This window comes from Saccopteryx leptura, chromosome 8 (assembly GCF_036850995.1).
Source record: "Saccopteryx leptura isolate mSacLep1 chromosome 8, mSacLep1_pri_phased_curated, whole genome shotgun sequence".
NCBI classification, from domain to species: domain Eukaryota; kingdom Metazoa; phylum Chordata; class Mammalia; order Chiroptera; family Emballonuridae; genus Saccopteryx; species Saccopteryx leptura.
The window spans coordinates 85,054,811-85,068,063 of NC_089510.1; positions in this window are offsets into that span (position 1 = coordinate 85,054,811).

Consider the following 13,253-nt stretch of genomic DNA (forward strand, 5'->3'; position numbering starts at 1 on the left):
CTTTTCTAGTATAAATGTGTTCCATGCAACATTTGGGACATATACTAAAAATTATTTGTTGTTTATCTGAAATTCAAGTTTAATTGGGTATTCTATATTTTATCTTGAAACCAATTTTGAAAACAAAGGCATTTTGCAACTTACTTGATGGGAAAATGTAACCTACATTGATGTGAGGTTATTTGTAGTTTTTATCCCAGTGAGTGTGAATATTTGTGGGTACCACTGCAGAAATATGAATGTATTTGATTATGGATACTGCCCTGACTTCACTGGGGATATTACATAGTACATGATATTTAAACCACGTTATCTTTTTAAAACAAAAATAGTACTAAATTCCAAAATACAGTTGTCTCCAAGACTTTTAGAGAAAAAAATTATGAACCCGTGAGAAGTATTTTTAGTGAGCAAGAAAAATAAGTATTAAATGTTAATCTGATGGTACCATAGGAAAATTTTTCAAATCTCAAATTAGTTCATTATAGATAATAGGACTGAGAGCAAACTTTCTAATTTCCTTTTGAAAAGAGTATCTTGGCTTTCTGCTATTTTCAAAAAAGTCAGAAAAACAATATAGCAGACAGGGCACCCATAGTTCAAACTGAGAAAAACAAGGGGAGAATCGCTCAGTCATCCCCAGCCCAAACCAAATCCCCGGGGCCTGGAAGCCAGGCAGCTTCCCTTCCCTGCAAACAAAACAAGCCCTTCCGGAAGGAGGCTGCCTCATTTCCCTGACGTTATATTCTGGAGTGTTGTCACTTTGCCACTTAGAAAACGCTTTCTAATTTGTCTTGAATCTGTCTGCTTTCAATAGATACTTAAGAGAGCCAAAGTTAATGACCATGAAAAGAACTGCTCATCAACATTTCCACAAAGATGCCTTTACCTTATTAAATATCTAGTGGTTTTTCTTCTCATATTTTTCTTTGCAGCTTAAACTATCACAATTCCCTTCAAAAAATTTCCATTGTAAAACAGCTAGCCTTAATCTTATATGCATTGGTGTATCAAAGCTCTATCTAAATCCTAATATATAGGTTTACCTTTTTGTAGGCATCTTTTTTTTTTTTTTTTTTTGTATTTTTCTGAAGCTGGAAACGGGGAGAGACAGTCAGACAGACTCCCACATGCGCCCGACCGGGATCCACCCGGCGCGCCCACCAGGGGCGACGCTCTGCCCACCAGGGGGCGATGCTCTGCCCCTCCGGGGTGTCGCTCTGCCACAACCAGAGCCACTCTAGCGCCTGGGGCAGAGGCCAAGGAGCCATCCCCAGTGCCTGGGCCATCTTTGCTCCAATGGAGCCTTGGCTGCGGGAGGGGAAGAGAGAGACAGAGAGGAAGGAGGGGGGGGGTGGAGAAGCAAATGGGCACTTCTCCTATGTGCCCTGGCTGGGAATCGAACCCGGGTCCCCCGCACGCCAGGCCGATGCTCTACCGCTGAGCCAACTGGCCAGGGCCTGTAGGCATTTTTAATATATATACACATACAAGAATTATGCTCCATAACAGCCTCAGTGTTTACAATGTGTCTACAAGGTCTTTTTTCTGTTTACCCCCCCCCCCCCCCTTTTGGAGAGAGAAAGATGGAGAGACAGACAGGAAGGGAGAGAGCAGGAGAGATGGGAAGCATCAACTTGCAGTTGCATCACTTTAGCTGCTCATTGATTGCTTCTCATATGTGCCTTGAAGGGGGGCTCCAGTCAAGCCAGTGACCCCTTGCTCCAGCCAGAGACCATGGGGATCTTGTGCTTAGGCTGGCGAGCTGGGGGGTTTCGAACCTGGGATCTCAGAGTCCCAGGTCAACGCTCTACCCACTGTGTCGCCACCAGTCAGGCTCTGTTAAATCTTTGTATACTGAATCATCTTCTAATAGTTTTGAAAATGGTTTTTTTGCCAAATGAATTAGTCGGTGTTCCCTTCACATACATGTTTTCCATATGAACGTTTTCATCTATTTACATCAGGGGTCCCCAAACTACGGCCCGCGGGCCACATGCGGCCCCCTGAGGCCATTTATCTGGCCCCGCCGCACTTCTGGAAGGGGCACCTCTTTCATTGGTGGTCAGTGAGAGGAGAATAGTTCCCATTGAAGTACTGGTCAGTTTGTTGATTTAAATTTACTTGTTCTTTATTTTAAATATTGTATTTGTTCCTGTTTTGTTTTTTTACTTTAAAATAAGGTATGTGCAGTGTTCATAGGGATTTGTCATAGTTGTTTTTTTTATAGTCCGGCCCTTCAAGGGTCTGAGGGACAGTGAACTGGCCCCCTGTGTAAAACGTTTGAGGACCCCTGATTTACATTGATACATAATTTCAATATATACATGTTTCAATATAGACACATTTTGCCTTTATCTTCCAACTTTCAAAAGTCTTATCACATGACTTGCTCAGGCCAATGAGACGCGAGGGGAAAGTGACAGCTGTTCCTCCTGGGTGGGAGCTTGAAGAGTCGGTGTTTGCCACTCCCACTCTCCGTGCCTCGGTGAGTGTGGAAGCACATGTTGAGATGGCAGCTCTGAAAGCCTGGGTCCCTGACACTCAGCGAGCAGAACGTCCAGGAAGCCAATCTGCTGTGGATACATAAATGTGAGCAAGAAATAAACACTGTTGTTTTTAGTCCCGAGATTTTTGGAGTTCATTTCTGCAGCAAAATCGAGCCATTCTGATGGATACGGCTGTTACAATGCAGCTACAGGTACGGTAGCGTGGTTTTCCTCTCCATCAGTGAGTCAGAGCACACAGGAAGCCCCGTTCCCGTGCAGCCCTTCGCCTCCAAACTACGTAAGCCATCTTTTCCTCTGACCACACTGAAGCTGGCTTTTGCTTTACCAACTGTGTTTCCTCTGTTCAAAGGCAAGAAAAAGGCAGCTCTTTTCGGTTACGTGGAGGAGGTAGAACAACGCTGGGAGTGTGGTGCAAGGGAAGACAGACACTGAGAGTTTGCACCAGGACTTATTTTTACTAGTATTTCCCCACAACGGGGTCTGATCCTCTTCTCCTCCCTCATCCAGGTTTATTCACTTGTTACCCTTCTATACCCCATAGTTACTCACATTCCAGGCAAGTCACAGTCCCCTCACTTGAGAAGAACTGAAAAGAACATATTTCTCTTAGGCTCTCTTTTAACAGTTCTCAACTCTAGATTTTAAGTATAGAAACTTTACTAATTGTACTTCTACTTCTAGTGCCCCACCACGCAATTTATTTCCTTCATCATAAATCTCTACACATGCTGGACGTTAAGAATGTGTAGCGTAATGTTGCTCTGCATGCAAGTTTCATGCCAGAATACGATTTCTTCCTTTTATGTGACTGACAGGTAGGGTGTATAGGCTGTCCCAGCATTTTTTTATGGGACACAACTTCAAAGTTGGACTTGACCTTTAGATGCTCCCCTTCCTTGTTAAAACAAAGAGACAAACAAACAAAAACTTAATTCTGTGGCTGTATCCTGTCTGGCATCACAAAAGCAACCCCCCTGTTTCTGTCGCTCTTGGGTTTTGGTGTTGGGTGTTCATACTCATTTATGTGAGGGTTCCACACACATCTTATGATTACACAAAAAAAACAGACATAGCGTAGTAGTATAGACTGAAACTCTGAGGGGAGTGGTAACCTGGGTTTGTACCTGGGACTTCCTTTGACTTAAGTAAGCTGGGGACGATGAAACCAGGAAGGCTTGTTGTGAGCACTTAAGGTGAACATATTCACAATCCCCTTTCACATTATAAAGAAAGCTTTAAATTTGCTGATAACTGGTATGTGAATATGCAGGCTGTGGAAGAGCGATTGGAGGAAGGACAGGGAGCTGGTGGGACTGGAGGCTCTCTGTGGGATGACAGGTGACACAACTGGAAGTGGGGAGGGTGCAGAGCTGGCTCTGATTTGGGTGTTTGTGGCAATTTGATGAATATGTACAAGCAAAACCTCTTTTTTGTTGTTTCCCCTTTGAATTCTGTAGGAGAGTCAATTTTAGAAAAATCTCAAAATGCTGTTTCTTGTGTAAAACAGGGCAGGGGCCTAATTACTATACTTAATGGTGTTGGGTGAAGACAGAGTTGGTTTGTAAGGACAAGTGACAGCCTATATTTTCATTATAAAGGAAAACAATGCACTGCCTGGCAGGTCCAGTGGCCAACAATGCCTCTGCACTCATTGTCTGAAAGAGAAGAAGATATTTTGTAACAGGGAACAATAGTGGACATTTATGGCATTTGAACACAGTTGTATCTGCAGAGGTCTGCAATACAGCAATTAGAGACTGAAGTCACTGGCAATTAGCAATATAATTAAAGAAGACATTGTTTCTTAAAGTCTGAAACTTGAACAATTGGAGACAGAAAGACTAAGACTTCCAGCACAATATAAATAAATGAAATGTTTGAGGATTCAGACTAGCATGTGATGCAGTGCAGCCAGGGGCACAGAGGTAGCAGCAGATGACAATGAACTAGGCTCAGAATATAAGATCTAGATGGAACCAAGGCTTCCCTAGTAGTTTCTCTAATTATTTGTGAATCTTAATTTCTTCTATATTCTAGAGAGAACCGTTTGGGGATAACACAGTTTTATTTGTAGACTAGTTACATGGTATTGTTTTTGTTTTGCTTCTGGGCTTTGTTTAAATGTTTATTAACTTTATCATAAATAATTTTTTAGTGTAGGATTGCTTCCTCTTAATTAAACTTTTAATAAAATCTTAAAAAAAGACACTTCGATACCTAACCTGGATGGATACAAGATTATACTCATAGCTATGTTCCGGATCTCAGAATGTAGAGCAGGTAAGCAGCCTTCCTTATGAAAACCTGTCTCAACAAAACTTGCTTCTTCAACTGAGCCTGCACTTGGGAACTGCATTCTGTGTGCGTGCTTAGCAACCCGGGAATTTTTCAATATCTTTCCCCCAAATGATAAAAGTAATAAACACTATAAAAATAATCATTAAAAATATACATATGGCCTGACCAGGCGGTGGCGCAGTGGATAAAGCGTTAGACTGGGATGCCGAGGACCCCGGTTCAAGACCTTGAGGTCGCCAGCTTCAGCGCGGGCTCATCTGGTTTGAGCAAAAGCTCACCAGCTTGGACCCAAGGTTGCTGGCACAAGCAAGGGGTTACTCAGTCTGCTTAAGGCCCACGGTCAAGGCACATATGAGAAAGCAATCAATGAACAACTAAGGTGTCGCAATGTGCAACAAAAAACTAATGATTGATGCCTCTCATCTCTCCGTTCCTGTCTGTCTGTCCCTGTCTATCCCTCTCTCTGACTCTCTCTCTGTCTCTGTAAAAAAATTAAAAAAAAAAAAGTAAGGTCTACTGGAAAGTTCTGTCCATTTTTGGAATAAAACAAAATACAAATTTTTCTTACCGTCAATAAACTTTATTAAATAATATAATTGCCATTATTATTAATGATTTCTTGCCAGCGTGAGGGCAATTTGTATATCCCAATTTTGAAAAATTTTTTATCTTTTGATGCGAAAAATTGAACCAGTGCTTGTTTGATATCTTCTTCATTTTTGAATTTTTTGCCCTTCAAAAAATTTTGTAAGGACAAAAACAAGTGATAGTCGGAGGGTGCTAAGTCCGGGGAATATGGTGGATGCGACAGACATGCTTCTGTAGCATTTCTTCCTTGTTGAAATTCATAAAAATTACAGTGGCGTAAATGAACTTTATCAGTAGCCATGGGTACACTATCGCTTCACACATAAGACTAACGTGAATCAACTTTGTTTTAGTTAATTTGCTATGTCAGTGTGTATACATTAAGTCAGCGGTTCTCAACCTGTGGGTCGGGACCCTGGCGGAATCCGATGGCTTTAGGCGACTCCTGTGTTTTGGTCATTCGACCCCCGCCGGGGTCGCGACCCACAGGTTGAGAACCACTGCATTAAGTGATAAAAATAGAGAGGCACACATGCGCCAAAAAACGTGCTTACGTGTCAAAACTTGATGTGATAGAAACGGACAGAACTTTCCGGTAGACCATATATATATATATATATATATATATATATATATATGTAAAATAAAAAAGCATAAAAAAGAAAATGTAAATCATACTTAATCCCACCACCCAGAAATAAATATTTTGTGGCCTACAACATTGAACTTTGAGTTTTGGATATTAAGTTGATGAGTTTTATAAAGAACAATTCTGGAAATCAAAGATTTGCCCTTAATCAAGACTGATATACACTATATGTCCTTTGAAAATTCTTGGGATCACCTGACCTGTGGTGGTGCAGTGGATAAGAGCATTGACCTGGAACACTGAGGTTGCTGGTTCAAAACCTTGGGCTTGTCAGGTCAAGACACATATGCGAGTTGATGCTTCCAGCTCCTCCTCCCTTCTCTCTCTCTCTTTCTTTCTCATGCATGTGTGTGCTTTCTCTTTCTCTAAAATAAATATAGTCTTAAAAAATAAATAAAATAAAAATTGTTGGAATTTATTGGGAGAAATTTTTAGTTTTTTTCAATTATTCCTTAAGTACTCTAGGATTCAAGAATTTAGAACTGCAAAAAGAACATCTGATTTGTTACAGTAATCTTTAGTTAATTACTTCCTTGCTTATTTGTTTAACTACCAAACTAGAGACATACTTATTGCTCCAGGTAGTCTTCCATGGCTGGTGTGAAGAAGCAGGAAATGTATCCATTCTCTCCTTTATTATTATGGAAAAAGGGACTTGTTTTCTCCTTTTACTATGATATACCTTTTAATACAAGTGCACTGTTTATGATAGTCTTTCTTCACATCTTTACATGTTTTCTGCATCTATGTGTTGCTTTTCTAATTTTACTCTGAGAACTAAAATGGAAATGAATAAAGAATCTACTTTTAAATAATTAGGACTTGATATATTGAGCCATTTCACACTGTAGTCACTTAAAATTATTAGGTTCTGTGGGCAAAGTCACAAAGCACTAAGCTGACTAAGGAATCTGTATACATGTCAACTTTAGGGTGTTTGATACAATATTTTGATAATGAGAGGCCTGGCCTAGAAGATAGGGTTCAATGACAGCAGTGCTTTCTGGGGCAGTGTTTAACCCTCTGCAGTGGAAAGGAAGACGTGTAGAAAAAAATTCCCCAAATATTTTGATTAAACTACACAATGTGTCTAATTAGATGGTTCTCTCTCAGCACATTAGACTTGTTAATTGGTTTTCACCTAGGCAAGGGAAAGCTGGTCACCACTAAAAGAAACAAACTCTCATTCTTACACACATAAACCAGAGAATCTTAATGGAGATGTTTAGGTTGAACTGAAATGTCATTAGTGCATTTCATTTCTTAGTCAAACCAAACAATGGATCCCTGATATCGAAAACATGTCACTTTATCTTGAGCTAAACTAAGAAAAAAAAATTAAAAATCTATGTTGGACCACATTTCTCAAATTACTATTTTTTGGGTTTTTTTTTTTTTTTTTTTTTTTTTTTTGCATTTTTCCAAAGCTGGAAACGGGGAGGCAATCAGACAGACTCCCGCATGCGCCCGACCGGGATCCACCTGGCATGCCCACCAGGGGGTGATGCTGTGCCCCTCTGGGGCATCACTCTGTTGCATCCAGAGCCATTCTAGCACCTGAGGCAGAGGCCACAGAGCCATCCCCAGCGCCCGGGCCATCTTTGTTCCAATGGAGCCTTGGCTGCAGGAGGGGAAGAGAGAGACAGAGAGGAAGGAGAGGGGGAGGGGTGGAGAAGCAGATGGGCGCTTCTTCTGTGTGCCCTGGCCAGGAATCAAACCCGGGACTCCTGCATGCCAGGCCAACGCTCTACCACTGAGCCAACCGGCCAGGGCCTCAAATTACTATTTTAAGACCAAGTCTTTTATTATTTCTAACAACAATCATCCACAAAGCGGTAAAAAGTTTGTGATTTTGAAGACATCCCTGTCCCTTCTGTGTTCAAGAGCAAAAATGTGCCTTCTTAAAGCATCTTCAGCTGGCATTTTTAATGAAGTGATGGACATCTGCTCAGCCTGGGCATTGTGCAGCGCAAAACACACCACTCCCTCAGCACTCCTCAGGGCCCTGTGCGCTCGCTGGGTGCCAAAGACAACATCTAGATCAGCAATTTCTCATAAATCATTGGAACATGGAACATGAAACAAGAAGAAGAAATCAGGAATTCAATAATAAATATGGCAAGGTGCACAAACAAGGGAATTGAAACCAGATGAAAAGAAGTCTTTCAGGACGGAAGGTCAAGAACGGTGCCTCCCCTGCTCCCTCAAAGCCTTAGCATAATCCCTCCGCCTTCCATCCTGCCAGCAGTTTACTGCTACGAGTTGGTTTTGGAATATTTATGTGGTGGATTTAAGACTTTAAGATACAACTGAAAAATTAGTGTCGTTTATTTTAGTTTGCTCAAGGCCCCAGGCCATTATGCAATGAAGAAGAAAATAGTGTTTATTGTACTTTAAGGAGTACAGTGCTCACATGCCTTGAAATGAATCCTAGATATCTGTATATAAATAGAACTCAAATTATGCAATAGATTTTTAAACTCAAAGTTACATGTATTATAATGAAGTAATGTGACTAATTTTGTTTTTAAACAAAATGTCACAATTACTCAAGAGCCTTCTTAGGAAGATATACTTATCCCAACACTGCTGACATTACTAAATATGTCACAGGATTGTTGATGAGTCTTGAGAAGCTGCAGTCTGTTTTTTAAAAACAGCCTCTGTGGTGGCAGATTATCATTTGTCAGTGGGTTTGTACTTCTGAAAGCAAACATTTGGTGACAAATATGTTAAATTTTTGTCACTAAATCATAGGTGAAATTATTTTCTTTTTGTTAAGAACAATGTAGTTTGGGTGATGGGCACACAACACAATCAACAGTTCAAACGCTATAGAAATGAAACCTATGTACTCTTCTTATTGATCAATGTCGCCATACTAAGGTAAATTTCTGAATAAAAAAATACAAAAAAGGAACAATGTAGAATAATGAATTAAAAATAAAAGTGGTATTGAAAGTATTTCCAAGGAAAAGTAACAAAATATGACCCATCTCTCCCCACATAATTTTTCAATATGTAAGCTAAATACTGGAATATTTTTGGACATTGTTTTGTCTAATACCAAAGAGCTTCATTTTCCATTTATTTTGAATATTTTAATTTAAATGCACAATGAGAGCTCACATTTAAAGGGCATCCTAAGCACTCATTATTGACTAAGTTATTTATTATGTGAATAAATAGTTGTACTCTTTGCAAATTCAGATTTATAAACACTTGTGTATTGTTTGTGTTTCTAAGATGTTCTGATGGCACATTTTGTAGTTAAATTATCTTTAAGATACTGAATTGACACCTTTTGGTCCTGTCCAAGTCTTCTTAGATTCTTTGCTTATTTTTGATTTCAGTTTTTCCTATCAGTGTTATCTGAACCCTTGCAGCAGCCTTGGACTCTCCGTGCCACCAGCGCTGCTCTCGGGGGGTGACTTCTCTCCGTGCAGAGATGCATTTTCCCCCGTGATAGTCACTGTTCAAAGCAGCTTAATTTTGCCTTATCTCCTAGGTTTCTGGATATGTAAATAGGCATCATCACATATGCTGGAACATGTGGGTATAAACAGAATACCAGGATCCCAGCCCCGACTTGCCAACAACAATCTCATCCAAGTCGCTTAACTGTTCTGTGCCTCAGTTTTCTCTCTCGTGAGAAAAATTGAAATAATCATATCTCTCAATTTATGGTGCTGTTGTAAGGTTTAAATGAGTTAAGATATTTTAAATGCTGCAAAGAGCATCTGGTACATGGTGAGTCACAATAAACACTTGCTATGACTACATTAATATAAATATATTGAGCCTTTTTGCTGTTATAATTGTTTTCTTTTTTTACAATTTAGAAATGTATGGAGAAAATGTATGGAAAAATATATACCTGTTTTATAGCTGATAGTATTTCAGCTTATGGATGTGCCATAATTTACTACATTAATCTCTTATGTTTGATATTGAGAGGTTTCTATTTTTTTTTGTTTTAATTGTGATAATTTTGTTCATTCTTGTGTTTTGTTTTGTTTTTATTCAGTAAGAGGAGGGGAGGCAGAGACAAACTCCTGCATGTGCCCCAACTGAGATCCACCCAGCAAGCTTGCTAGAGGGTGATGCTCTGCCCATTTGGGGCATTGATCCATTGCTCAGCAACTGAGCTCTTAGTGCCTGAGGCAGAGGCCATGGAGGCATCCTCAGTGCCTGGGACCAACTTGCTCCAGTTGAGCCATGGCTGCAGGAGGAGAAGAGAGAGAGAGAGAGAGAGAAGCAAAAAGGGGGATGGAGAAGCAGATGGGTGCTTCTCCTGTGTGCCCTTACTGAGAATCAAACCCAGGACATCCACATACCAGGCCAACACTCTACCACTGAGCCAACCAGCCAAGGCTTCATTCTTGTGATCTTGAAATTAGAGTTCCTGAACAATTCTTTAGGGTATGTGCATTTTTAATTCTTTTGATATGTATTTTTCTAAATTGGCCACTAGAATATATCAATTTACATTCACTTTTGTAGAGAGAGGCAGTGTTGATTCCCATACTTTACTGTGTATATTTCAGTCTGTCCATCTAGCATAATCCCTTTTCTACTGTTTTAATATATTAGCCACCCCCTTACATTAACCAGGCTCTTCATACACAAAATCAGCCTTTCTAGTTCAGTCATTTAAATCATTATCAATGATTGATATATTTTGGATATATTATCTCAAATGTTTGGATCTTTCACACTGCCTTTGCCTTTATTTTATTTTTTTAAATTTAGGTATAGTTGACATACAATATTGTATTAGTTTCAGTGTACAATATAGTGATTTGACATTCATATACCTCATGATGTGATTATCATATTAAGCCTACTAATTATCTGTTACCCTGTAAAGTTATCACAATATTATTTACTACATTCTCCTTCACCCTTTTCCACCCATTTTTCTTGCCCTCTCCTCTCTGGCAACTATCACTTCGATCTCTGTTTCTATGAGTCTATTTTCATTTTGTTTTGTTTGTTCAGGTTTTTTTTTCTTTTATATTTTAAATATATATAAGTGAGACCATATAGTATTTGTCTTTTTTGGTTTGACTTGTTTCACTCAGCACAATACCTTCCAGGTTCATCCACATTGATGCAATAGCAAGATTTCATTCTCTTTTTATTGCTGAGTAATATTCTGTTGTATATATGTACCACATTTTCTTTATCTGCTTATCTGATGATGGACAATAAGTTGCTTCCACATCTTGGCTATTGTAAATAATGTTGCCATAAACATAGAAGTACATGTATCTTTTCAAATTTTTGTTTTCATTTTCTTTTTTTTTTATAAATACTGAGGAGTGCAATGACTAGGTCACATGGTAGTTCTATCTTTAGTCTTCTGGGATCTCCATGCTGTTTTCCATTGTGGCTGCACTAATTCACACTTTTTCAGTACAAGAGGGTTTCCTTTTCTCCACATCCTCATTAACACTTGTTATTTGTTAATTTTTGATAATAGTCATTGTGATAGGTTTAAGGCGATAACTCACTGTAGTTTTAATTTGCATTTCCCTTTTGATTAGTAATCTTGGCTCCGTTTCCCGTTGTCCTTACTCCTTGCTCCTTATATTCGCTTGCATATCTGTCTCTCCAGAAAGGTATAAGTTCCCAACCTCAGGAAATTTTTCAAATTTGCACTCATCAGAGAGTTCTTAGAAGCTTAGGGTCACTGCAGCATAAAGAGCTGGTCTGCCTTCCAGCCAGATGGAATGTACGAGGAATAGAACAGAAGACTTACAACAAAAGCTGAGACAAAAGAATCTGTAAAACAAGGGGACAAAATAGGCACATTTATGGACAATTAGAAGGAACCTCTATTATGGAGAATAATTTTGAGGTAGGGATCATGTTCTTTATAAGACAAATGAAAACATATTCGAGAGACACTGTTAAGTGTAAAAACAAGATATGGAACTGTGTTTTGAACAGTGTGTCCTTATTTGCATTAGAAATAGGGTCTAAGAAGATATGTGTATTGATTGTTTATGTGCAGTTGACATCTGACAGAACACAAAGACTGGTATGGAAAGGAAAATGGAGAGGAAACTGGGGGAGTGGAGAACAGGGTGTGAAAGGATTCTTTTCAATATATATTCTTTTGTATTGTCTGAATTTTGAACTGTATAGATGCATCGTCTATTCAATTATAGATAAGTAAAATGTTAAAACCTTTCTCTCAAAAGTTAGTATCTTGCATCCTTCTTTAATGTACACAATGATACTTTTCTTTTTAGAAACCACTTCCTGCCTTTATCCTAAATTGCCCTATTAGCATTCATAATATAGGACTTCTGAGACTAAAAGGCATTTTTCTGACAAAATTGTTCATTGTAAATTTCAATTATCCACAGGCTAAATATGACAAATCTCTGTCATAGAAAATCCTTGCAGGTTATCTTCATCTTGATTTTGTGTCAGTTGAAAACTAAGGGTTTGGGGGTGAGGGTCAGGGCACAAGCAATTGCTTCCAGGATTCATAGAATAAGGGGTAAGTTTGGGGGAAAGACTAAGCATTCCTTTTTTTCTTTATTTTTTTTTCAAAAGAGGAAGTTCATTATGAGGTCCAATAGCTGTATAGTGTAAGAACAGTCTGGTTATTTTTCTTTGTAGGTACTTTAATAAAATGCAACTTAAAATGATTCACTTGGACAAGTAGTAGTCTTAACAGCAAGGAAAACAAACGCTATATGAAAACAACATCTAAAAGCCTGGAGCCTCCCGTCTTTTATCTTTACTATTTTCTCTGAGTCTGGCATGAAACCGACACACATCAGCCTCCACAGGGGGTTAAACAGAGAACCATCCAAATATCACAAACACCATCCAGAATGTTGATGATTTCCATTCTCCGACTTGGGTGCACAATGCCTGCCTCCTGGTGCAGAGACCATGATGTGCTGCCCAAGACAGATGCCTGCAGTCTGGGCCAGAAACAGCAGTGTCTGCAGCCCGCAGCACAAGATGCACACGTCTCAGAACAAGCCTCCATCCTTTTCCTAGGGAACTGAGCATAAATAGGTTGTTCTACACCCGGCCTAAAGTCCACTTCTGCTCAGTCTTAGAGGAGGCTCTTAGCAGCCACTTCATTTTAGGACAGCTTTTAGCATTGACTTGAGCTCACTTGTTTAATTCGCTAAACTCTTACATCTGTATAGTATCACATGTGGGGATGGAGGAAGAAC